General features: G+C 39.3%; 1 protein-coding gene across 1 annotated transcript in view; it reads right to left on the bottom strand.

Moving 5' to 3' along the window:
- LOC121857201 (ATP synthase subunit s, mitochondrial-like) overlaps positions 1 to 22,064 on the bottom strand; it is a 75,506-nt gene extending 53,442 nt beyond the window's left edge. Inside the window, exons 1-2 of the mRNA XM_042353148.1 lie at positions 21,608 to 22,064; positions 5,431 to 5,464 (exon numbers count right to left, since the gene is read on the bottom strand). The gene's annotated coding sequence lies outside the window, so the exon portion shown is untranslated. The remainder of the gene's footprint in view (positions 1 to 5,430; positions 5,465 to 21,607) is intronic.
- Positions 22,065 to 23,850: the final 1,786 nt, after the last annotated feature.

Genomic DNA, 23,850 nt, shown 5'->3' with positions numbered 1-23,850 from the left:
CTTGAGTATGAACTAAAACCCTTGAGTATGATGAATTAAAACCCTTGAGTATGATGAACTAAAACCCTTGAGAATGATGAACTTAAACCCTTGGAATATGACGAACTTAAACCCTTGAGTATGATGAACTTAAACCCTTGGAGTATGATGAACTTAAACCCTTGGAGTATGATAAACTTAAATCCTTGGAGTATGATGAACTTAAACCCTTGAAGTATGATGAACTTAAACCCTTGGAGTATGATGAACTTAAAGCCTTAGAGTATGATGAACTTAAACCCTTGAAGTATGATGAACTAAAACCCTTGAGTATGATGAACTAAAACCCTTGAGTATGATGAATTAAAACCCTTGAGTATGATGAACTAAAACCCTTGAGTATGATGAATTAAAACCCTTGAATATGATGAAATTAAACCCTTGAAGTATGATGAACTTAAACCCTTGGAGTATGATGAACTTAAACCCTTGGAGTATGATGAACTTAAACCCTGAAACCAGAACAGAAAAATGAAGTTGGAATCTCACGTAGGCAAAAAAAAAAAGTTTGGTTTAATGACGTAGTTTGGATATATTATTATTGTTATATTAAAATTTTAAATACTCCTGCCTGTAATTGTTGTCGACACTCGCGTTAGAGAAGCTACTGTGAAATGTTCGTGATTTGGTACGTGTTGACATCTACTGTACCACGAGGTGATTATGACACATGACACCCTGTATGACACATCATCTGGTATTCTTTCTGATATCACTAGGCTCATGACACCTCACCCTTCGATATCTCATACGACACCACACCCTTCAACACCCCCTTATGACACATTACCTCACATCTCCTTACATGACACCCCACACCAACATAAGGGTCACTGGACTTGAACTTTACACACATACACAATTTTCAACATGTGTACATCGCCACGCGTAACAAAAGTCCATTAAAAAGAAAAAAAAAATAGACACCATTTTTAGATACGATTTTCACCAACTGCATTTAAGGTGAATTCATCTTTATATGTACACACGGCGCGTGATAGATAGGGAGAATGATGACATCTTGCTCACCTAAAACGACCACAAGAAATTGAATGGTGATGTCAATTTCGATCTGTCAACTACCTGGGTGCATGGGGTGCTTGTTGGTGGAAAGTGTTCAGTTGATGTTCATAATGCACTGTACACAAGAGAAATAGAATACTAGTCAACTCCGAATTGATTGATTTTGACTGTGTAAGGAAGCAAAATGGCCACTCACACAACACAAAGCTGACCTCAGGTGTAGTGTTAGGGTGTTTAATAATTGGACACTGCAGCTGACCTCAGGTGTCGTGTTAGGGTGTGTAATGACTGGACACTGCAGCTGACCTCAGGTGTAGTGTTAGGGTGTTTAATGACAGGACACTGCAGCTGACCTCAGGTGTAGTGTTAGGGTGTTTAATGACACTGCAGCTGACAGGACACTGCAGCTGACCTCAGGTGTAGTGTTAGGGTGTTTAATGACTGGACACTGCAGCTGACCTCAGGTGTAGTGTTAGGGTGTTTAATGACAGGACACTGCAGCTGACCTCAGGTGTAGTGTTAGGGTGTTTAATGACTGGACACTGCAGCTGACCTCAGGTGTAGTGTTAGGGTGTTTAATGACAGGACACTGCAGCTGACCTCAGGTGTAGTGTTAGGGTGTTTAATGACTGGACACTGCAGCTGACCTCAGGTGTAGTGTTAGGGTGTTTAATGACAGGACACTGCAGCTGACCTCAGGTGTAGTGTTAGGGTGTTTAATGACTGGACACTGCAGCTGACCTCAGGTGTAGTGTTAGGGTGTTTAATGACTGGACACTGCAGCTGACCTCAGGTGTAGTGTTAGGGTGTTTAATGACTGGGCACTGCAGCTGACCTCAGGTGTAGTGTTAGGGTGTTTAATGACTGGACACTGCAGCTGACCTCAGGTGTAGTGTTAGGGTGTTTAATGACTGGACACTGCAGCTGACCTCAGGTGTAGTGTTAGGGTGTTAATGACACTGCAGCTGATCTAGGTGTCGTGGTGTTTAATGACACTGCAGCTGATCTCAGGTATCGTGTTAGGGGTGTTTAATGACTGGACACTGCAGCTGACCTCAGGTGTAGTGTTAAGTGTAATAATTGGACACTGCAGCTGATGTCAGGGGTAGTGTTGGGGTGTTAATGACTGGACACTGCAGCTGATGTCAGGGGTAGTGTTGGGGTGTTTAATGACTGGACACTGCAGCTGATCTCAGGTGTCGTGTTAGGGTGTTTAATGACAGGACACTGCAGCTGATCTCAGGTGTCGTGTTAGGGTGTTTAATGACAGGACACTGCAGCTGACCTCAGGTGTAGTGTTAGGGTGTTTAATGACAGGACACTGCAGCTGACCTCAGGTGTAGTGTTAGGGTGTTTAATGACTGGACACTGCAGCTGACCTCAGGTGTCGTGTTAGGGTGTTTAATGACAGGACACTGCAGCTGATCTCAGGTGTCGTGTCAGGGTGTTTAATGACTGGACACTGCAGCTGATGTCAGGGGTAGTGTTCGGGTGTTCAATAATTTGACACTGCGGCTCAATTCATTTCCATTAAGTTGTAGCCATAAAACGAAAAGGTGATCTATACCTGGCCAAAACATCTTCAGTTGAAATATAAACCTTTTAATCAGCTATTACCTCCAGTGTAACTCAGCTTCACCATGACTGGAAGACAAATTTTTGCACCAGACAAACAGACGTACAACTTGACCCTGACTTTGTTGGTTTATCATGTCACTAGTTCCTGCTGGTCTTCGCTGCAAGCCGCCAGTCACTTTCTCTTCCCCTCACGAGGTCATGTTAGATAAGGAATGACACTTTACAACACTACTAAATGATGAAATGACACACGCACATAACCCACAGAAGCTGGCTTAAACATTATCTAACTCTGGCTCTTTTCTTTCCATCTTATTCCTAAAGCATTGAGTCTACAGTTAAAGCCCCTGTCTTATTGAAGAACTTGAGTGTGTTGAAGATAAATAAGAGAACAACGTGTCCAAAATATCCACTGTTCATCTCAGAGACAACAACACAACATGGAGTTATTATTGATCCAGTCCACATAAATGATCATAAAATAACTTCAGTAGCGAATGTGAACATGATAAGCTGTAAATAACATTGACAATATAATTAATGAATGAAAATCCCCTTATATTTTAAACACTTATTATATAAATAAATAAATGTGTAATATGTCATAATCCGGACAAATATGTAAATAATAAGATAAAACTAAAGATACATTGATAGTTATAATAACAAAGAACAGGAGATAAAGCAGTGTGTGTGTAGTGCGTGTAAACAAAGTCAAAAAATATCCAAAATATCTAATAATAAAATAAAAAAATAAAAAAAATATTTAAAACGCCATCTTAAATTTCACAATATTTAGTACGTTCAATATCAACAATATATTTTCACACGCTGAACTAACACGGGGAGAGGTATAGTCTGGGTTCTTTACTTAAATATTGATAATTCAAAATCGGGTTAAAATCGAGGGTAAAATCGGTGAGGAAGAAAGAGTAAATAGCCCAATCCAGCGAGTAAAGCATGAATGAGCAACAGTGACAGCTAACAGAAGCACACCAGGAGGATAAACAACACGAATTAGCAAAACACAATTAAGAAACTAAAATAATTCAACAGTAAAGAATGGAGAGAAACAAACGGTGTAATAAATAGTGGAGGTAAAAAATAAATTTAAATGAAAACAGACACACAGAAGAGAGGAACAGTAAATGAAATACAACACACACACACACACACACACACACACACACACACACACAACAAACAAACACACACACACACACACACCGAAAAGGAAGAAAAAAAAGACGAAGAAGACTTAAACATCACCAAGAATCAGACCAATCAAAACAACCACAACAAAAACAACACATCCTTACAAACACACACACACATCTAACAAAGACATGGGGGTGAGGAGGAAGGTGCACTGGTCCTGTTTTCTGGCCACAATTAAAAAACAGTGCTCTATGATGCAACATTGAGAGCCCCGCCTCAGTATCTGGGCCACTCCAGGAAATATGCATACACTGGCTGCATTAAATATGTGGACCCGTTAAATATGCAGCCCAGTTGGGACATGTACCGCCAGCAGCCGCGCGCTCATCACTCTTGCTCTACGGTCAGGGTGTGTGTGTGTGTGTGTGTGTGTGTGTGTGTTTTGATTAGGGTGTCTTGGTAGAGTGTGTTGCCTCAGGGTGTGTGTGTGTTTTGATTAGGGTGTCTTGGTAGAGTGTGTTGCCTCAGGGTGTGTGTGTGTGTGTGTGTTTTGATTAGGGTGTCTTGGTAGATGTGTTGCCTGTGTGTTTTGATTGGGTGTCTTGGTAGAGTGTGTTGCCTCAGGGTGGGTGTGTGTGTGTGTGTGTGTGTGTGTGTGTGTGTGTGTGTGTGTGTGTGTGTGTGTTGGTAGAGCGTCTGTTGCTTCAGGGTATATAACAGGGTGTGGTGTGGTGTGGCACGGTGTGGTGTGGTGTGGTGTGGTGTGGTGTGGTGCGGTGAGGTGTGGTGTGGCACGGTGTGGTGTGGTGGCCTAGCATGAAACAATGGTACACGGTGATTCAGTAGAGTTGTGTTTGACGTGCAGGCAGCAGTGGTCCACCAGAGCTCGTCAATGAGGGGGGGAGAGGAGGGAGAGATTGAGAGAGAGACAGGGAGGGAGAGACAGAGGGATAGCGGGACAGAGAGAGGGAGAGAGCGGAAAACGGGAAACAGTTTTTGTACAGCTGAGGCTTAATGTAAAAAGACTGCCATGCTCGTAGATGAAAGGGTAAAAAATTATAAAAAGAATGATATACAACAAACAACCAGTTTTTTAATGGTTTACTGAACAGCAGTGTGCAGCACAGCTGGAAAATGTGTATATGTTGACCTATAGTACTGAAGCCTCCATCAAACAGGAACCCATTAATACTAGGGAAGGCATGTGTGTATATATATATATATATATATATATATATATATATATATATATATATATATATATATATATATATATATATATATATATATATATATATATATATATATATATATATATATATATATATCCCGTGACCACCATCATTATCCTGGGACCACCATCTTTATCCTGGGACCACCATCTTTATCCTGGGATCACCATCGTTATCCTGGGACCACCATGGTTATCCCATGACCACCATCGTTATCCCGGGACCACCATCGTTATCCCAGAATCACCAACATTATCTGGGGACCTCCTACATTATCCCGGGACCACCGATCACCACATCTCTCCCTGAATCATCAATAACGAGCCAGACTTCGAGTAAATATGTTCCCATGAATGTTTTTATCACATGCTGGAACAACACACCATCAAAACTGACTCACCTCTAGGGACACCACCACCTATCTGCCAAACAATCTGGAATGATGAAATAGCTTTGGAAAACTAGAAAACAATTTAGATTACTGGAATGTTTTCTGGAATACTGGAATGTTATATGGGATACTGGAAAATTAATGAAATGTTGGTGAAAATAATACTGAAAGTGTTTACCCAAATACTGGAAATTATGTGGAATAGTATAACAAAAATAAGGCTAAAAAAAATTAATACAAATATTAACCTCAGGAGTACGATGATTTAAACCCTTAAGTGTAATGACTTAAACCCTTAAATACAATGGCATCATACTCAAGGGGTTAATGCATCTTATGCCTCATTATATGTTTACAGATTCCTCCAACAACTTTCAACCATCCATCACAATATCCAGACACCTACAAGTACCTACAACACATTAACAGTTTCTCGTAAGCTTTTACAAGGACCGGTAAACACCAAGAAGGGGGGGGGGTGCCAGAAGGTGCCAGGGAGGTGTCAAGGGAAGGTACTGGGGAGGGAAGTGCCAGGGGAGAGGTGCCAAGGAGTTGCCTAAAGGAAAGCATAAATGGGAAGATGCCGAGTTGTCAAAAGAGTGTTGTAGTGGGGAAGTTGCCAAGAGGAAACTGTAATGGGGAAAGTGTCAGCGGAATAGTGAGAGGGAATAACTCCGTTGCTGTACCATCACTATATGACTGAAGAAGAACTACAGGTTGTGGGTAAACCAGAGAAGAGAAATATTCAATAAAGACAAAAAAAATAGAAAACAAGGAAAAGCAACAAATGAGGTCATAAAACCCTTCATTATCTAATAGGAAGAGTAAGTAGAGAGAGTACAAGGAGACGACAAGAAAAAAGACTCGCATTATTGGACGTGAAGATCCCTCTATAGATTAAGACTAAGGCCAGCAGTGGTAAACTGTCTGACGCACACTATGGGAGTTCTTACACAGTCTGACACACACTATGGGAGTTCTTACACAGTCTGACACACACACTATGGGAGTTCAAAGACGTAAGGAAGATTTATATGCTCAAAAAGTTTCTGATGAATAGAATGGAGTCAGGACTGAGTGTGTACTAAGGTGATATGAACTTGGCAGATGAGATATTGGAATAAAATAATCATGACAACGCAATTGATGTGGTATGGGAATGTGAAGGCGACCGAGAGAGGGGGCAATCTGTATAGGTAGAGGAGGATACGTACACAGGAGAAGGGAAGAAGAGAGGCTGACAAGAAGAACGTAGATGATGGATATGGAAGGTAGAATGAGAGACAGATTAAGAATAAGGTGGATAGATATAATGAAAAAAAAGAGAGACCTGGGCGGAACGAAGAATAGCAGAGGATGGTTGACTGAGGCATTAGATAACAATAAAAATAAAATAGTGGTAGGTGTGTACATTAGGATATTTAATATTAAGGTAATAAAATGGTGGCGAACGAGTGGCTATTGGGGGAGGCTGGAGGCCATTAAAAAAAAAGTGTACATTGATGTCTTTCGTATGTGATGGTGGTGACATAGACGAACCTGTGTACTTAGCCTACAGTAGGACAACACAAGTTAATATTACTGTGTCTTAAGGGTAATATTTAAAGAATACTCACAGACCAAGGTAACAAATAACGACAATTCCAGGAGCATTATGTCACCTTTTGCAAGTAGTTATTTTTTGTACAGGTATTAGCAGTGCTAGTAATCATGGTGGAATTAATGGTTTCTTTGCATGATCAGTCAAGTGGATGATAATCATGAAAATTGCCTAGTGAGTCATTTGGCCGAAGACTCCTGTAATAAAGTTTATAAGTCGTCAGCTGATTGTTTATATTATTGTATAAAGGATCACAAGTAGGAGTTTAAAATGTCGGATTAAACGTATTATTATCGAGTTACTATTTATTTTCATTTAGTTAATTTCTCTCTATGTATAGTTTCCCTCTGTGATGCTCCGTATATAACAAATGTACAGCTTTAAATCTATTTCAGATTTTTCATTATATTGATATATTTTGAGTCATTTATTGAATATTGTTTTGTAATTGTATAAAATGTATGTTTATATCGTCTTAGACTAAAACTTGTTCTGTGAGTTTGTGAACAATTTGATACTATGCCAATATTTTTTTTAAACAACATTAGATATTTTATTTTTCAGTTTTTTTTTTACTTAGTTTACCAGATTTAATAATTACTTCATAAGGCAAATTTGATGTGTGACTTTCATTCTCCCGGATCTTTATTTACCAACCAACGATCTAGCTGACACACACACACACACACACACACACACACACACACACACACACACATATCATGGTTAGAGAAATATATGGTAAGGTTTCCTGTATTTATTCCATGTATGTACAGACTGTCGTTCCAATTACATTCACCCTAGGCTACTATACCCCCTGTCACTGTCCAGCCTCCCTTTCCCAACCTAACCCAACCCAAAACAGTCTAACTTAACCCAACCCAAAACAGTCTAACTTAACCCAACCCAAAACAGTCTAACTTAACCCAACCCAAAACAGTCTAACTTAACCCAACCCAAAACAGTCTAACTTAACCCAACCTAACTTAATCTAACTAAACCTAACCAAGCCCAATCGAACCAAACCAAAACATTCTAATTTAACCCAACCTAAGCTAATTTAACCTAACGATAAGTTAGATTGGGTTAGATTAGGTTAGGATAGGGAGAGGGTGGGGAGGAAGAAGAAAGGGAGGGAGAGGAAAGGAGGAAGGGCGGTGGAGGAAGAGAAGAGGGAAGGAACGAAGGAGGAGAAATATAAAGAAGGAAGGGAGGAAATGAGGTGGAGATGGAGGAGGGGGAGAAGGAGGGAGAGGGTGAGGGGCGGTGAAGGGGGTGGGGGAGACACTCTCGAGAGACTGCGGGAGGGCGCTGAGGGAGTTGAGGACTTTCCTCACCAACCACCCTCACACACCCATGGGAGGAGGGAGGGGAGGAGGAGGGGAGGGGTAGAAGGGAGGAAAGGAGGAGGAAGGGGGGAGGAGGAGGAAGGGGGAGAAAGAGGAAGGAGGGAGAAGGAGGAAGAGAGGAGAAGGAAGGAAGGAGGAAAAGAGAGGGGGGAAGGGAGAGGGAGGGAGAATGAGGAAGGGAGATAAAGGATGAAGTGAGGGGGAGAGAGAGGTAGGAGAGGAGAAGAGAGGAGGAAGAAAGGGAAGTAAGGTGGGAGGTCGGGAGGAGAGAGATGGAGGAAGAGGGAGGGGAGGGAGGGGGAAAGAAGGGAAGAAAAGAAGAGGAACGAGGGGGTAGAAGGAGAGGAAAAAGGAAGAACCACGAGGGGAGAATGAGGAGGCAAGAGGAGAGGGGAAACTGAAGAGGAAACAAGAAAGAGAAGAAAGAGAGGAGGAAGGATGGAGAGAGAGGAGGAAAAAGAGAGGAAGGCGAGAGAAAGGATAAAGAGAGTAGACAGAATGAAATGAGGTGTAGGAAAGGTAAGAGAATAAAGGAACAGGGAGAGGGAATGGGGAAGGAGAGGAAGGAGAGACGAGGAAGAGTAAGAAAGGAAGTGCAAATTGAGAAACTAGAGATGGGAAAGTGAAGAGAGGGAAAGAGGATGTGAGGAAGAGAAAGACGAATTGGTTGAGAAAGACAAAGGGAAAGGGTAAAGGTGAGAGACTAGAGAGAGAGAGAGAGACGAGGTGAGAAAGATTAGGGAAAAACACATGGAGGAGAGACAAAGTGAGAGAGATAAGAGAGACACGGTAAGAAGGACAAGGAGGATAGCCAAAGAAGAATGAGAAGGGGAAAGGAACAAGGGAGAAGGAAAAGGGAGAGATAGATGAGAGGGAGAAGGAGACAGACAGGGTGGAGGACACAGGTTGGGGGCGGACAAGGTCACAGGGTGATGGGAGGGGGAAGGGTGGGTGGTAACTAGGGGGTGAGGGAAGGGGAGTGTTAACAAGGGGAGAGGAGGATGGTAACTAGGGGGTTAGGGAGGAGGGGAGGTAACTAGGGGAGAGAGAGGGGGAAGGAGGATGGTAACTAGGGGAGAGGGGGAAGGAGGGTGGCAACTAGGGGGGGGGAGGGGGGAAGGAGGGTGGTAACTAGGGTGAGAGGCGAAGGGGAAGAGGGGGTGGTAACTAGAGTGAAAATCAAAGAAATAAAGATATGGAGAGGGATAATGAGAGGGTAAAGGGGATAATTGATAAAGGAAGTTAATAAAGAGGGAAAAGGAAAAATGGAGGGAGATAATTAAGGGAGGTCGAGTAATTAAGAAAGGGAGATTAAATATGACTGGGAGGTTAATTAAGGGAGGGAAAGTAATCAACGAGAGGAGAGGGATAACAGCAGGGAGAATAATTGAGGCAGGGAGAATAACTGAGGGAGGAAGAGTAATAGACGGCGGGAGACCGATAAAACGAGGAATAAAGATAATAGGAAGGAGACGAATGAAGAGAGAGAGAGAGAAGAGGAAAGAGGGTTAAAGAGAGGGAGAGGAAGATAGATATGGCATGAAGGATGCTGTCTGTAGTGTGTCGTCCCCTCCCTTCCCATCTACCCCCTCCTCCATTCCCCATATCCTCCCTATACCTCCACCCCCAAAACTCCTCCATCAACACCCCCCAACCACCTCACCTTCTCACCATTACGTCCCACTCACACACCCTCCACTTAACCAATCACCCCCTCCTCCCCATACTCAAATACTACGATTGCACCCACACCTACACATACCTTCACCCACACACCTTTACTCATACCCCCACACCTTCACTTACACCCCCACACCTTCTCTTACACCCACACACCTTTACTCACATCCACACACCTTCACTCACGTCCACACATCTTCACTAACACCCCCACACCACCATTTACACCCACTCACGCCCAACAACTCCACACCACCATTCACACCCACTCACGCCCACACACCTCCACTCAGACATCTCCATTCAATCACTCCCCACCACTCATACCCTCTCCATTCGCCCCCACTTACCCACACCCTCCCCATTCAATCAATGCCCCTTCCAATAACCTCCCTCACCCCCACCACCCAACAAGATCAGTGGACAACCTTGTAAGAAGAAAAAGGTACGTGTCGTCAGTATTTATCGAGGAGACTTTGAAAGACATTGTCCACTCAACCGTAAGTAACAGGATATCACCGTGACAATGGCAGCGGCAACAACAACTAGTACAACTATCACCACCATCCTGCGGGAGCGATCATCAGCACCAGGATATACCGCTACAAGTACCATGTCCACTACAAGCAAATCCACGGTGGTTATTACTGCTACTGTGAGAATTACCATCACCACAACATCATTGTAGCCACTATCACCACTGACTACAACAACAATACAGCCATCTACCACCATCACCACCACAACAACAACCACTACCACCATCCCCACAAATAAAACACATCAAAACATTAAAATAATATATTATCAGTGAACAAACTGGTCGACATTGGAACCCCAGTATCATTGACAACAACACCAACAACAAAAACAACATCAACAACAACAATGACAACAAATAAGCAACTTTAATAATAATGAAAAAATTTAAACAAACAAATAAAAAATAACAATGATCTGAACAGTAACAAAAAGCACTGCAATGGTGAAAGAAATTGAAAACAATTCAGAAAACAAAAATAACAACAATGTGAAAAACAACAGCAATAAACAAAAGCAACAAGAACTAGAATAAAAATAACCACAACATCAATAATAACTAAAAGAAAAAGAAGAAAAGAAGAAACGAGGAAGTAAATAAGAAAAATATGAAAATAAGAAGAAAAGAAGAAGAAAAAGAAGAAAAAGAAGACAAAGAAAAAGAAGAAAAGAAGAAGACAAAGATGAAGAAGAAGAAGAAGACCATGATCAACAACAACAACACTGACCAAAATAATGAATGTAACACTACACTAAATCATATAAATATCATTGAAAAAATAACAATAATAATAATAGTGCAACAAAAAAATTATCAATGCATTCAAAAACAACAACAACAACAACATAATAATAACAATAACAACAGCAACTCCAAAAAACCACAAATTACAACAATAATAACAAAATGCAACAAGAAAAAGATTAAATACAATAAAATAACCAAGGTCATCACAATCAATAACACCAACAACAACAACAACAACATTAAAACCAATAACATATAAAAGAACATAAGATATAAATTCCTAACAAATACAATTGTTAAGAACAAGAACAAATTCCCGTAACTTCCGTCTTCTACAACACCCTTACGTGAATACATACAGTAGTGTTTACACTTAATTCTTCTCTTTATAAAATTGTCAATATTATCTGTTGCTTTAACTGTTTGATGTAATTTGACTTGATATACCTGTACATATGAAATACCTGTAGTAAAAAGAGAAGTACTGTAGTGGTGAATGTGTTCTCTGAAAGTGTCTGTTTGTTTGTGACTTTGATGGTAAATATTTTTTATTTCAATTTGTTTTTGTTCGTTCATTGTACATTACTGAGTTGTTACTTAAAACACTTATGATTATTAATTAACTCAGGTTCAAACAAAAATTCTCCTAAAATTTTAAAATGTATTACAGAATAGGTAAACATGACATAGTGGTACAGTACTCTCAGTGGAGTACCACAAGGTTCTTTTCTTGGATCCACTTGATTTGTGATCTACATAAACAACATAGATGAAAATATTTTGAGCCACATTGTCAAGTTTGTGGACAACATGAAGATATTTGGGTAGGTAGCAAGTCAAGACGATGTCGCAACAATGCAGAGCTGAATGAGCTGTTCAAGTGGTCTCGGGACTGGCAAATGCTCTTTAATATTAATAAAACATACAGACCCTACACGTAGGATACAGCAACCCTAAGCACAACTATTCTGTTAATAACACTTAATGGATACTGTCAATAAGGAGAAAAATTTTGACACTGAAACATCATTCGCTGAAGGCGACGCAACAAGTGTGACAGCAGTGAGGAAAGCAAGACGAGACTTAGGGATCATAAAGTGTACCTTTGAGTACAAAGAGAAGAAAATGCTCCTTCAACTGTACAAATTTCAAGTACGTCCCAGTCTGGATTGCTGTATACAGTCATGGAAACCCTACCTCCAGAAAGATCGAACATCCTTAAAAAAAGTGCAACACAGAGTGACTAAGATGATTTCCGAATTATGTCATCTTGATTATCGAAGTAGACTGAGGGCCTTAGGCCTAACAAACCTTCAGACAGGGCACAATACGACAGATCTCGTTGAAACATTCAAAATCGTGAAAGGGATGGAAAACATGAATTTGGGGCATTTCTTTATGATGTCACACACCACCAACACCAGAGGACATAACTACAAGCTCACCAAGTTATCAATGCAGAACGAATATCGAATACAGTTTAGTAAAAGGAAATACTTTTCATACAGAAGGCGGTAGACCTATAGAACAGTGTACCAGGCCAAGTTTGTAATTAAGAACAGTATGGGCTTTAAAATAGCCCTTGACAAAATTATCAAGAATAATGGAGGGATCCTACACAGTCCACTGGCCTCTTTTCACTCGACATGACCACTGCTAGGTAAATAAGGTGAATACATGAAGGTAAAATTTACAGTTCTACTGGCCAGCCACTAAACAGTACCTGTATTAGTTTAGTCCAGTACTGTGTACATTTCTTGCCTCTTCATTATAATTTTAGCCTGTAATTTTGCTGTGAATTGTTTGTCTGTGTATGCATACCTCACTTGCAGGTACTTCTCTGCAACGACTTTAATTAATAAAAACATGAGTTTCTAACGGATGGATCTCAAGCATAAGCTCCAATAAACTGGACAAGATTGCCTTTACAAGTGCGGTTCACTTGCACTGAGAAAACAAGTTTGTCAGAAACCATGCTTGTTAATGTCATATCAGAATTTTTAATAACTGCTATCTCTTGTCTAAACACTTTTCACAGCAAACACATATGTCGATGAAATCAGCTGATGGGAAAATTAGGCCCCATTTGGATTTAAAATTAATCAAGGAATACATAATGCTATCACAATGCAATTTTTTATTTTTATTATATTGTACTGTATTTGACAAAGCCAGCAATATATGCAACTATGTTGTTGGAGCAGGGTAATAAATGGTCATCATTTAGAATATAAATACTGTACAGTATCATCATCTGGATTAAGTGCAGGCTCACATTCATTATCTAGGACTCTTTTTAGCAAGAGTAGTGTTCATCGCCTTTGCAGAGTTTTTTATATGCAGCAGTAAATTGTCTACGCATTGGGTTATTACAGTATTACAGACTGCCATACTTCTAACTCAACCAAAAAACAGTTCAATATTATCTAAACTCATTTTGAATGTCATTAGAAAGTTTAAAGGGGGATCAGGACATGCAGCCAAATTTTTATACATATTTTACAAACTGTGAATGCAAATAACAAAGCCAGTTTTCCAATTATACTTCAACAAAGGCTGGCCATCAGTAAGTTTCTGGGACAATGTAGGTTTCAGTTTCTTTCAAAAACTATGCAACTTCAATAGCATTCTTATCTTGAATTGGGCATTTATAGCTTGTAGAATATAAATTTCTAGAATTAAGTACAGGGTAGTACCTGTATATCAAAGAGAGGTATTAAAAACTGAAATGAAATTAATAGTTGCTTCACATCCCATAAATTCAGGGATCTATTCATCAAGACAAATTGCATAAATTTTGCAACAGATTCACTTAGTAACTACACTGCTAACTTGATAATAATTATTTTGAGCCATGCTGTGTGTGCACTTTTCAGTTTATTGCCTAGATGTAATCTTTCACACTCTTGTAGTTTGTGCAGCTGATCAACATATTCCCATTTGAGATAACTACCCTGGCCTTCAATGAATGATTCTTTTATCAGTGAAAGAATTTCTAAGAAGCTTTAATATATGACAAGCAATGAGAAATACACAAATTGGATGCTTCATAACTGGGTGTGGAAACCATTTGATATTACAGTATAATACTGTAACCGAAATTGCAACCTAACTTCTTTATCAATGACAAATTTTGTGCTGCTCCATCAAAAGTTAATGATGTGACTGTAATACCCAATGAATGAAGTTTAGTTAGACATTGTTGCACTAAATAACTCGCTCTGTAGAACCAAGTCCTGCAATAAAAAAATATCCAACTGGTGACTTCCAGCTCTCATTAACTGCAAAAGTACTAAAACCATAAAACATTCATTTCCTCCTTGCCCATGTCGATATAGCTATGATATTTCTTGCCATCTCGTTCTACTTGCTGTCTAAGTGCCCTTTTATCCATTCTTAATGAGCATAAAACAGGTCTGCCATTTTCAGCAGCTGCATTAGCTCTCAATTTGAGAGCTGCAAATGTTGGTTTACTAAACCCTGGTCTGACATCTACACACTGACATCACTTCTGAATTGTTCTGGTGGAGGTGGCAAACAAGTATCAAACATTTTTCTAGCATAAAGGTATGCATGAGGTGTATAAAAGCTCAGCGTGAAAGCAAAACTTCTCCGTTCAGAATATACAGTTGTCGAATCTGTTGAAGTATGCTTGTTATGCTTAGCAACTTGTTTTATTAACAGATCTGAAACACCACCAGCACAGTTCTCTAACACAATTATGCTCTGCTCACTAATCAAAGCTTTCCTTTTCAGCACTAGATACAACGCTATTTAAATCAAGTGATTTTCTTCATAATGCGTCTTTTTGACTGATGTAAAACGTTTACTGTATTTTCTTTTTTCCAACTTTAAGTTTGTTTTTAGTATCTGAAAGTTTTGTTTAGATTATCCTTTTCAGGTGAATGTGTTTGAGCTGCGGTATGTCCTGCAAGATGATCCAATAAATGAAGCTCATAAATTGATTCTATGTGAACATCCGTCACACTACACTTCTTAAAATATTTCCTTTTCATCATATTTTTTTTGTAGATGTTTGGGGAATACTTCAAATACCCTAGGTATGAAGCCACTTGGAAGTCGAACACATGATAAAGAGGTTCTGTCAATACCATTTTCTCGTAAGTGTTTTTAGCAAAATTCTCTTGTTGTGTTGCCTGAATCCATTCCTGTTGAAGTGCCTCATCTTTGAGAAACCTATATTACAAAGAATAAAAATACCTTCTAAGATAGAGCTTTACAAGACAAGTTCATTTATTGGGCATTAGAAAAGACATTTACTGTTTTAAAAAAACAAGCAGCTAACCAGACACCCAGTGTATGCCCCAACCACACAAAACCTCACTATAACCCCATGTGTGGCCAAACCAACATACAACCTCTTCTTCTACATGCCTGAATTTTATCACAAAAATTGACTGCAACAGAACACCTTTCACCAGATCATCCACCACCACTGCTAGGTGAATGACATTAATGACATATGTTTCAAAACAACATTGTACTGTATTAGAAACTACTCACTGTACCGATGAAATGTAATACAGTAATATCTCCCTCTTAACCGGAACTCTCTGATAGCCGGAATTGAAATTTTCTCTGAAAATCGTTCCAAAGCTGGAATTTTCCAGAAAATTCCGTCTTTGGGAACGATTTTCAGAGGGGCACATTTTCTGGAAAATTTTCCAGGTACCCAGAAAATTCTGGTGATGTTTTTTTTTTTCCAGGTTTGAGGGATGAAAACCATGGGCATTTTCCGGAAATAACGAGAAAATTTTTCCTCTACCTGAAAAATTCCGGGGATGGCGGAATTTTTCCAGCTTTGAGAGATGAAATAATGCATCATTCTGTAAAATTCTGGTACCCAGAAAAATTCAGGGGATGGGGGATTTCTTTCCAGGTTCGAAAGATGACGCAATGCGCAATTTTTGGAACTTCCGAGAAAATTTTTCCAGTACCTGGAAAATTCCAGGTAAGAGGGATTTTTTCTGGCTTTGAGAGAGTTGTCTTGTTACCCATAAATCTCTCATTCCTGGAAGTACTCTGCACCAATTGTTCTGGCTAACAGAGACATCACTTTATGCCATTTAGTGCCTTATTCATTCTTGCAGTGCATCCATACGGTATGCTGCACATGATGTAGGCATCATGACGAAAATTGGAGCAGGCAACCTAATACCGTCCACTCAACTAGACCTGTAGGAACACACTGACTATGACTGATGCCTTGACCAATATGGCGGTGCTTCTCGCTTAGTGACTTCACTTGAGGCAAGAGATGCCAACTCCATTCATTCAACCTCCTTGGGTTCAACAGTTCCATGGCCCACTATATGACCTAGGAAGGTTACAAGAACTTTATAAAAGTCAGATTTTGTTAAGATGACTATTAATTTAGCTTGTTGGAGACAAAGAGTTCTCTTAGTTATTCAACACGCTTTTCCCAATTTGACTATAGCATTGTCAATACACTGTACTGTATATGCCTCCATGCCATTAATATTAGAAGTAAGATGGTGAAATAAGATATTGGAGGGTGGTGAGAAAATTTTTTTTTATTTAATAGGCATAACAATGTACCTGTACTGTATTGTAGGTAATAGTTAGTAGGCAGCTATCAAACAGGGAGATACTACCGCCTGGAAAGATATTGGAAGAATACAAAATGTGTTTTCTAATGGTTAGGCCCTGCTGCCATATGGCATCACAAAAATTGTTACCAAGTCCCAGGTTGCTGATCTGACTTTCTGCCTCATTTACACACAATTGCAGGGTCTCAATTGTTTCTCTTACTTTGACAACACAACATATATCGTTTCTCACTCTTGATTTTTATTTTCATTTTTGTATTCTTAAAGGTTTTGTCAAGTTTTGGGACTAATAAACATAGTGACACCCAGCTGCTATAACTGCATTCATTTATCTCATTCTCTAAGATAATCAATCTATTTCTTAACATGCTCACTCTTTATAGGGTTCATTCTACATGGATCAAAGGTGCTGATGAAATTTTCTGATTGACCTTCCCCACTAACTGACGTGAATGGTATGCTTACAGTACAGTAATTATATGTAATTACATCAGTTTTATTACCAAGCCAGAATTTGTGAGGCAAAATAATCGGATGAACCGCTCTCCACCCCTGATTTGCAGGGGGTCCCTGACTTACGAACATAGTTTTACCCCCAAAAAATTATTATTCATGTGCCTTATTCAGTTATACATACATATACTGTACACCCACCTCTCGTTTTACGCGGGGGTTACGTTCTTGAAAATCACCACTTAATTAAAAAACACGTAAATTAAACAAATTTTTCCATAAGAATACATGTAAATGGTACAGGTTAGAGGAACCATCATATACCACACAGGGTACGAACAGTGCTCTCACTTAAACCAAGCACGCGGCCAACCTCCGACATACGCTCTGCTCTCTGAAGGTGGGTGAACACATTTAATTTCACATCCATTGCAATTGTTTTTCGTGCCATTTTAGCTTTAGACACCCCAGAGGAGGCAGATGGACGTTTTCCAGACATGCTCAATGGGGAAAACAGTGTTTAACACTAAAATGACACACACAATACAAATGAAAGCAGAGAAAAAATAATGCTGGTGTGAACTGAGAAAGCGATACGCGGGAAGCTTGCTGGACGTCGTCACAGTTGTTGTACAGATTACAGCTCCTCCTCGACTTACGACGGGGTTAGGGACCCAAATCCAGGTCCTAAGTCGAAATGGTCGTAAGTCGGAAATGCTTAAATAATACATAGAAAATCTAAAATGGGGCTATTTTTCTTCTCAGCACCACAAAATTTTCACTTTTAAGCTTGCCAACCATTTTAAAGTGAATTACAAACGAAAATTTTGTCTGTGTACCGACTTTGGGACTCGAAAATACGTAACTTTACCAAATTTTGGTACAACTGAGGCAGGTCGTAAGTGAGGGTGGTCGTAAGTTGAGTAGGTCGTAATTTGGGAGGAGCTGCACTTCATTATCATCATTATCTTCATCATTAGTAGTAATATTCTTTATTATTACATTATTATAATAATTATTATTATTATTAATAATATTAAAATCGTTGATGTTGATATGACTGCAACTTTATAGAAATAACATACAAGCACCTCACCAAGCATCACACGCAACACCACTGCCAGGTGACCAGGCGAATACGCGCAGCAAATTTAAACTGTCTTGAGCGAGTTATCTCAAAAATAGGTGTGCAAAATTACTATTTGGTATTAATTGAACAATCGCATTATTCCAAAACATTTAAATCAAACGCGAGTAAAATGCAAGTTACCTGTATAGGAATCTCAAATTATTTGAGTAGTAATTTATCCATTAGCCAGAACCTTCGATCCCCGTAACTCTCCAATAGCCAGAATGAATTTTTGAGCCTTCCGAGAAATTCTAAGGACACGAGAACGAATTTTCCAGAAGCTCTCAAAGATTGCATCCCCATGGAGCAAGCTGCTTGGGTAATTTAGGCTGTAGGCTCATGCGCTTAGTTCATTTACTTCACTTTCTGCTGCCATTGTACAATGTTGTTCCTCCAAGTGCTGCTGTTTTTGCATACAATTTGTGTTGTGCAATACTGTACATTACTGTACCAGGACACAATCAGCTAAGAATATACCGGTAGTGTTAAAGCGGTGTTAAGACATAAAAAGTGATTATAGTTACATATACTGTACTGTACTGTACATTTAGTAAATGTGAAAGTACTGTACAGTTCTGTACATCGCAGAGTGGAAAGTGTATGCCTACTGTAGGCTAGTGTGTAGAGGTGTATGTTTAGTATGTGTAAAATCCTTCCTTCATGGAGGGAGAGGAGAGTGACAGTTAATAACACCTGCTGTAGTAGATGATACAGGGCAAAGGCAGGTCATCCTTTATCATAATATCATCAAGACGACAGCATCTGCTAGTGAGCACAGTATATTGTATACAGTAGTATACAGTATTTTGTTTATTTATAATATATCATACGAGTACAGTGGTGTTTTCATGAATAAATACAGCTCTGTGTCTGTCCATGCGAGAGGCGTAGTTTAGATTCTAAAAAATCTTTTCCCATTACCTGTAAAAAGTCCAGGATGTGTGATAGTGACTGTACGTGTGAAATGCATAGTGTAGAATCTTGAAAAACTTTCCCCAGTACCTGAAAAAATTCCGGGGATGTGAGATTTTTTTTCTGGGAAAGAAAAAAATCATCTCCACACCTGAAAATCTCTCTTTCCCGGAACAGCTCTGCACCAATTATTCAAACTAACGGAGATATCACCATAATTGTATTTTGTATTCATATCATCGACAATTCATGGGGGTCAATAAACTGTTCAATTTTAATACCTGTCTATACAGTACTGTACATTAATTTTATAAACAATATCTGCAAGCAGAAGGCGTGTAGGGAAACTGTTTTCATCAGCTGAACGAATGTCTTTGTTTGATATTTATTTATTAAGTCTTTGAAACTTATTTAATGCAACATACTGTATTAAAAATATTTACCGATAATGCTTCTCTATGAAATGAAACATAAAGATATATTTAAAGTTCTTACACTAGAGGCATGAGGATACACTACAATACCACAGGTAAATAGACAAATGACCTGAGAAGAACAGAATTAAGTAAAAAATTCTCAAGACACTTTTTCTCACTTTAATCCCCTGTACTACAGAAAAGTAATTCCATCATTTCAAAACACTTTTTAACAAATTCTAACTCTCCTTGAGTGTGAACAACTGCTTCCTGCTGCAGTTGTTCACAGTCAAGGACTCTTATTTGAGGAATAGTACAAGGTGGTGGTTTGTTATCAGAAACTGTTTCATTGTGCATGTATTTCTCTGCTACGGGATGCAAAAACAGTCCACTGTTTACCTGTGAGCGTTTACATGCGAGCTGTGGATATCGAGTACAGTACAGTACAGTACTGTATTCATATACCAGTAACTTTTATTTATTACTGTACAGTAGATAATTAATATACAGTACATAAATTAGAATCTTCGTACAGTTTTTTTGATTACTACAGTATGTGTTTGTGTTTTTCTCTCAGATTAACCAACAAATGTAACCTAACTTGACCAGCTTGAAACCTAATCCCCCCTTGTTACATTGATTTATATGGTAAAAATTGCTGCTTTATTTGCATAATCGTTATATGTATGGACATTTAGGAATAGAACCTATAAAAATGACAAGAATCCCTGTATACAGTATTCATATCTTAATGCAAAATTATTAACATGGTTAAGAGCTAATTCTCTTGCCTTGGCACAGGTCACAGTATAAGCAGGAAGCAAACCCAGACTCTCTCCAGTCTTCAGTATCATCAAACCCATCTACAAGAAGGGTTGTCCACATCAATAAGACTGATTACCACCCTTTCTCCTACTAAATCATTTCCTAAAACGAAACTAACTCCTGCAACTAGCAACCTCAGTTTAACTCTGGCCTATTTGTCCAGTTACAACACTTGATATGAGGGACACAGAATAGCAAAAGAAATTTCCCAAAACCACCAATAAAGTTCCTTCAAACAAAACACCTGTAGAGGATGTGTGTACAGGCAGGGGTAGCATATTCTCCACTACAGTATTATATCTCTCAAAAGGATGATAGAGACTAATTCAGCATTTTCTTCAAATCCAACAAAACCTTCAGTCATGAAAGGTCGGAACTGGCATAAAATATATTTGGTTCATATTTAGCATATGTAGCATCAAAGATCAAAGGTACAAACTTACTTATCACAGTATTTGGCGTCCTCTGGCTTTCTGTTAATTTCCTACAATTGGGTTTAGTATGCCCAGGGTTATGGCAATAGTAAAATATTAATGAGGTTGTAGGTTCCTTACAATAGTTTTCAGATTTTACATTGGCTTTAACCATATTTGAGCTAGAGAACCCATTATCACTTAACACTTTTGGTGAATATTTATTGTCAGATTTTGGATATCTAGGAAACTTAGTTTGAGCAAACACAGGTGTATTATAAACTTTCTTATGGGTTCAGACAATTACCTGACAAAGTTGCAGCCCTTTTCAAAGTTTCAACTTCTCTCTTCTAAAAAGTATCTAGATTAGGCTCTTCATGCCTCTTAAATTCCTCTAATATGCACAGTTCTCTCAATTTCTTAAAATCCTCATTTACATCCAAGAAACTACACCGTCAATCAATAACCTCTTTCTCATTTGCATACTCCCTATACAATGTACTGTAACATTAACATCTTTCTCTAAATACCTGAACTTTTCCCTATGATGTTCTGGGACCAAAGGATAACTCTTCAAAATGGTACATTTGGCATTCTTATAATCATGGCAGTCTCTTGATGACGACTTCAACTTTTCTTGGGCCTTACCTTTAAATGTACTCTGTACAAGGGCCCATTGTTCGACTGGCACTTTTGTAACAATAACTTCTCAAAGTGTGAAAAGACCGAGTCTACATTATTCTTATTAAACTCGGGGAGTAGCCTAGTGAACAGTACTGGCTTACACTGACCTGTTTCACATTTAATCCTTCCCTTTGGCATTCCAAATCTAACCTTTTTAATTCTAACTTATTCTACAACTCAAATTCTCTAATTTTGGCTAATAAATAGAAATCAGCGGCTCCTTGACCCAGCAACGTTATCACTTAGAATTGGCTGGCCACCCCGAATAAAACAATTAAAGGGACACGGAAGAAAGAAGAAGAAATAGCATGACTCAGAAGGATGGTAGACACAACAACAACAACAGAGGAGCTGCCCGCGATATGTTCGCCGATAACATAAAACAAATCTGGAAAATAATTACCCAGCACGAGCTCTAAGTTCAAACACAGTTTTTAGTGTTTGACTACAATCACGATATATGAGAAGGTATTTCTAACTGTTCTGAAACTTATAGTATTAATGAATTGCAGTATCCAAAAAAAAATTATTTATCATTAAAGGGCTAACTTAAGTATAACATTTAAACACCCCAGAAACACAGTACAGTAGCACGGTATTAATCAGTAAGGGGTGCAATATATATATACAATAACGAAACAACTGACTCAAAAACTGTCTAGCTATTTGTCTTTCGTATTGACCGTAAGATGCGAGAAAGTGTATGTGAAGGGATCTTGTTCTTGAGACATTGCTGCTGAAGGTGTACCTGTATGTGTTGCTGGGACGAAAACCCGGAATATTCTTGATTAATATTACTGTTTACATTATATTATTTCTTGTGACTTTCTAGGTGGAGCGAATGATTAATTAGTTAGAACCTAACTAATACGGAATTCGGTTCACCTACATAAGTATGCACATGCATGTATGAATTTGAGTCTATGTATTCGTGTATGTATTAGCCATGCTTTAACTGTCCCACATTGTTAACAGACAACACTAATAAATAACAGTGGATCTTAACCAAACTTTCATTAAATTATCACAAGAAAAACACAATTCTCAGCCTTTAATGCAATTATTGTACAAACTGTAGTTGTGGCCCCGTGCTGGAGGGCGGCCACCTTTACTGGTACACACCCGCCGCCCAGGGAGGAACACCCGCCGCCCAGGGAGGCACACCCGCCGCTCAGGGAGGAGCACCCGCCGCCCCAGCCCAGGGAGGAACACCCGCCGCCCAGGGAGGCACACCCGCCGCTCAGGGAGGAGCACCCGCCGCCCAGGGAAGAACACCCGCCGCCCGGGGAAGAACACATGGAATGCATTCTTTCTCTCCATATGTCCGTCCGACCATGTGGTCAAGCGCCCAAAAGTCATGAACACCTATCTCGAACAAATAACAGTTTACGTTACCAAACTTAAGCGTTAGTGTGTCTGTGGGGGGGTATCAAAACGAGAACCGAGACATGTCCCTGTCATCACAACTCAGTTAGGGATCTTCTCACGTTGCTTGTTATTACTGTTTCCCGTCACCTCCGGCGGTGATATGGGAATAGTATCCATCCGTCCGTGTGGGTTTTTTTTTTTATTAATTCAGTGTCTGGTGGTAAACAAAGTATATAAAATATCAACATAGCTCACTTGGCTTCCCTGAGACTCACCTGTGGCCGACTGCTGCCTTCAGGTCCCTATAGTAGCAGAGTTCGTGGTGATATATTTAATAGCTATTCTTATGATGATAACGTGATTTCTTATGCATCACCTTAAATCAGTGTAATATTTTTGAGTAGTCACTTAAAACATAGTCATTTTCCCCTGACTGGCGATATGGACATATTATCCCTACTCCCGGAGGAGCTTTTTGTTGCGTAATTGAACAGGTAAGTTGAGAAGTATGACACATTCCCTAAAATACAGTTTGGATATTTGAAAGGTCTTGACATTGTTGTGTGATCAGCTATACGATTTAGATAGTGCCTGACCGAGGTATTGAAATAATAATAATAATAATAATAATAATAATAATAATAATAATAATAATAATGAGAGTGAGATGAGGGAGATGCTGAGTAACCCTGTATGTGTTTGGAAGGAATTAGAAACATAA

Source organism: Homarus americanus, unplaced genomic scaffold, assembly GCF_018991925.1.
Source record: "Homarus americanus isolate GMGI-L3 unplaced genomic scaffold, GMGI_Hamer_2.0 scaffold20465, whole genome shotgun sequence".
Lineage (NCBI taxonomy): Eukaryota > Metazoa > Arthropoda > Malacostraca > Decapoda > Nephropidae > Homarus > Homarus americanus.
The sequence above is the reverse complement of the archived record's forward strand: the minus strand, read 5'-3'. Positions and strand labels throughout refer to the sequence as shown.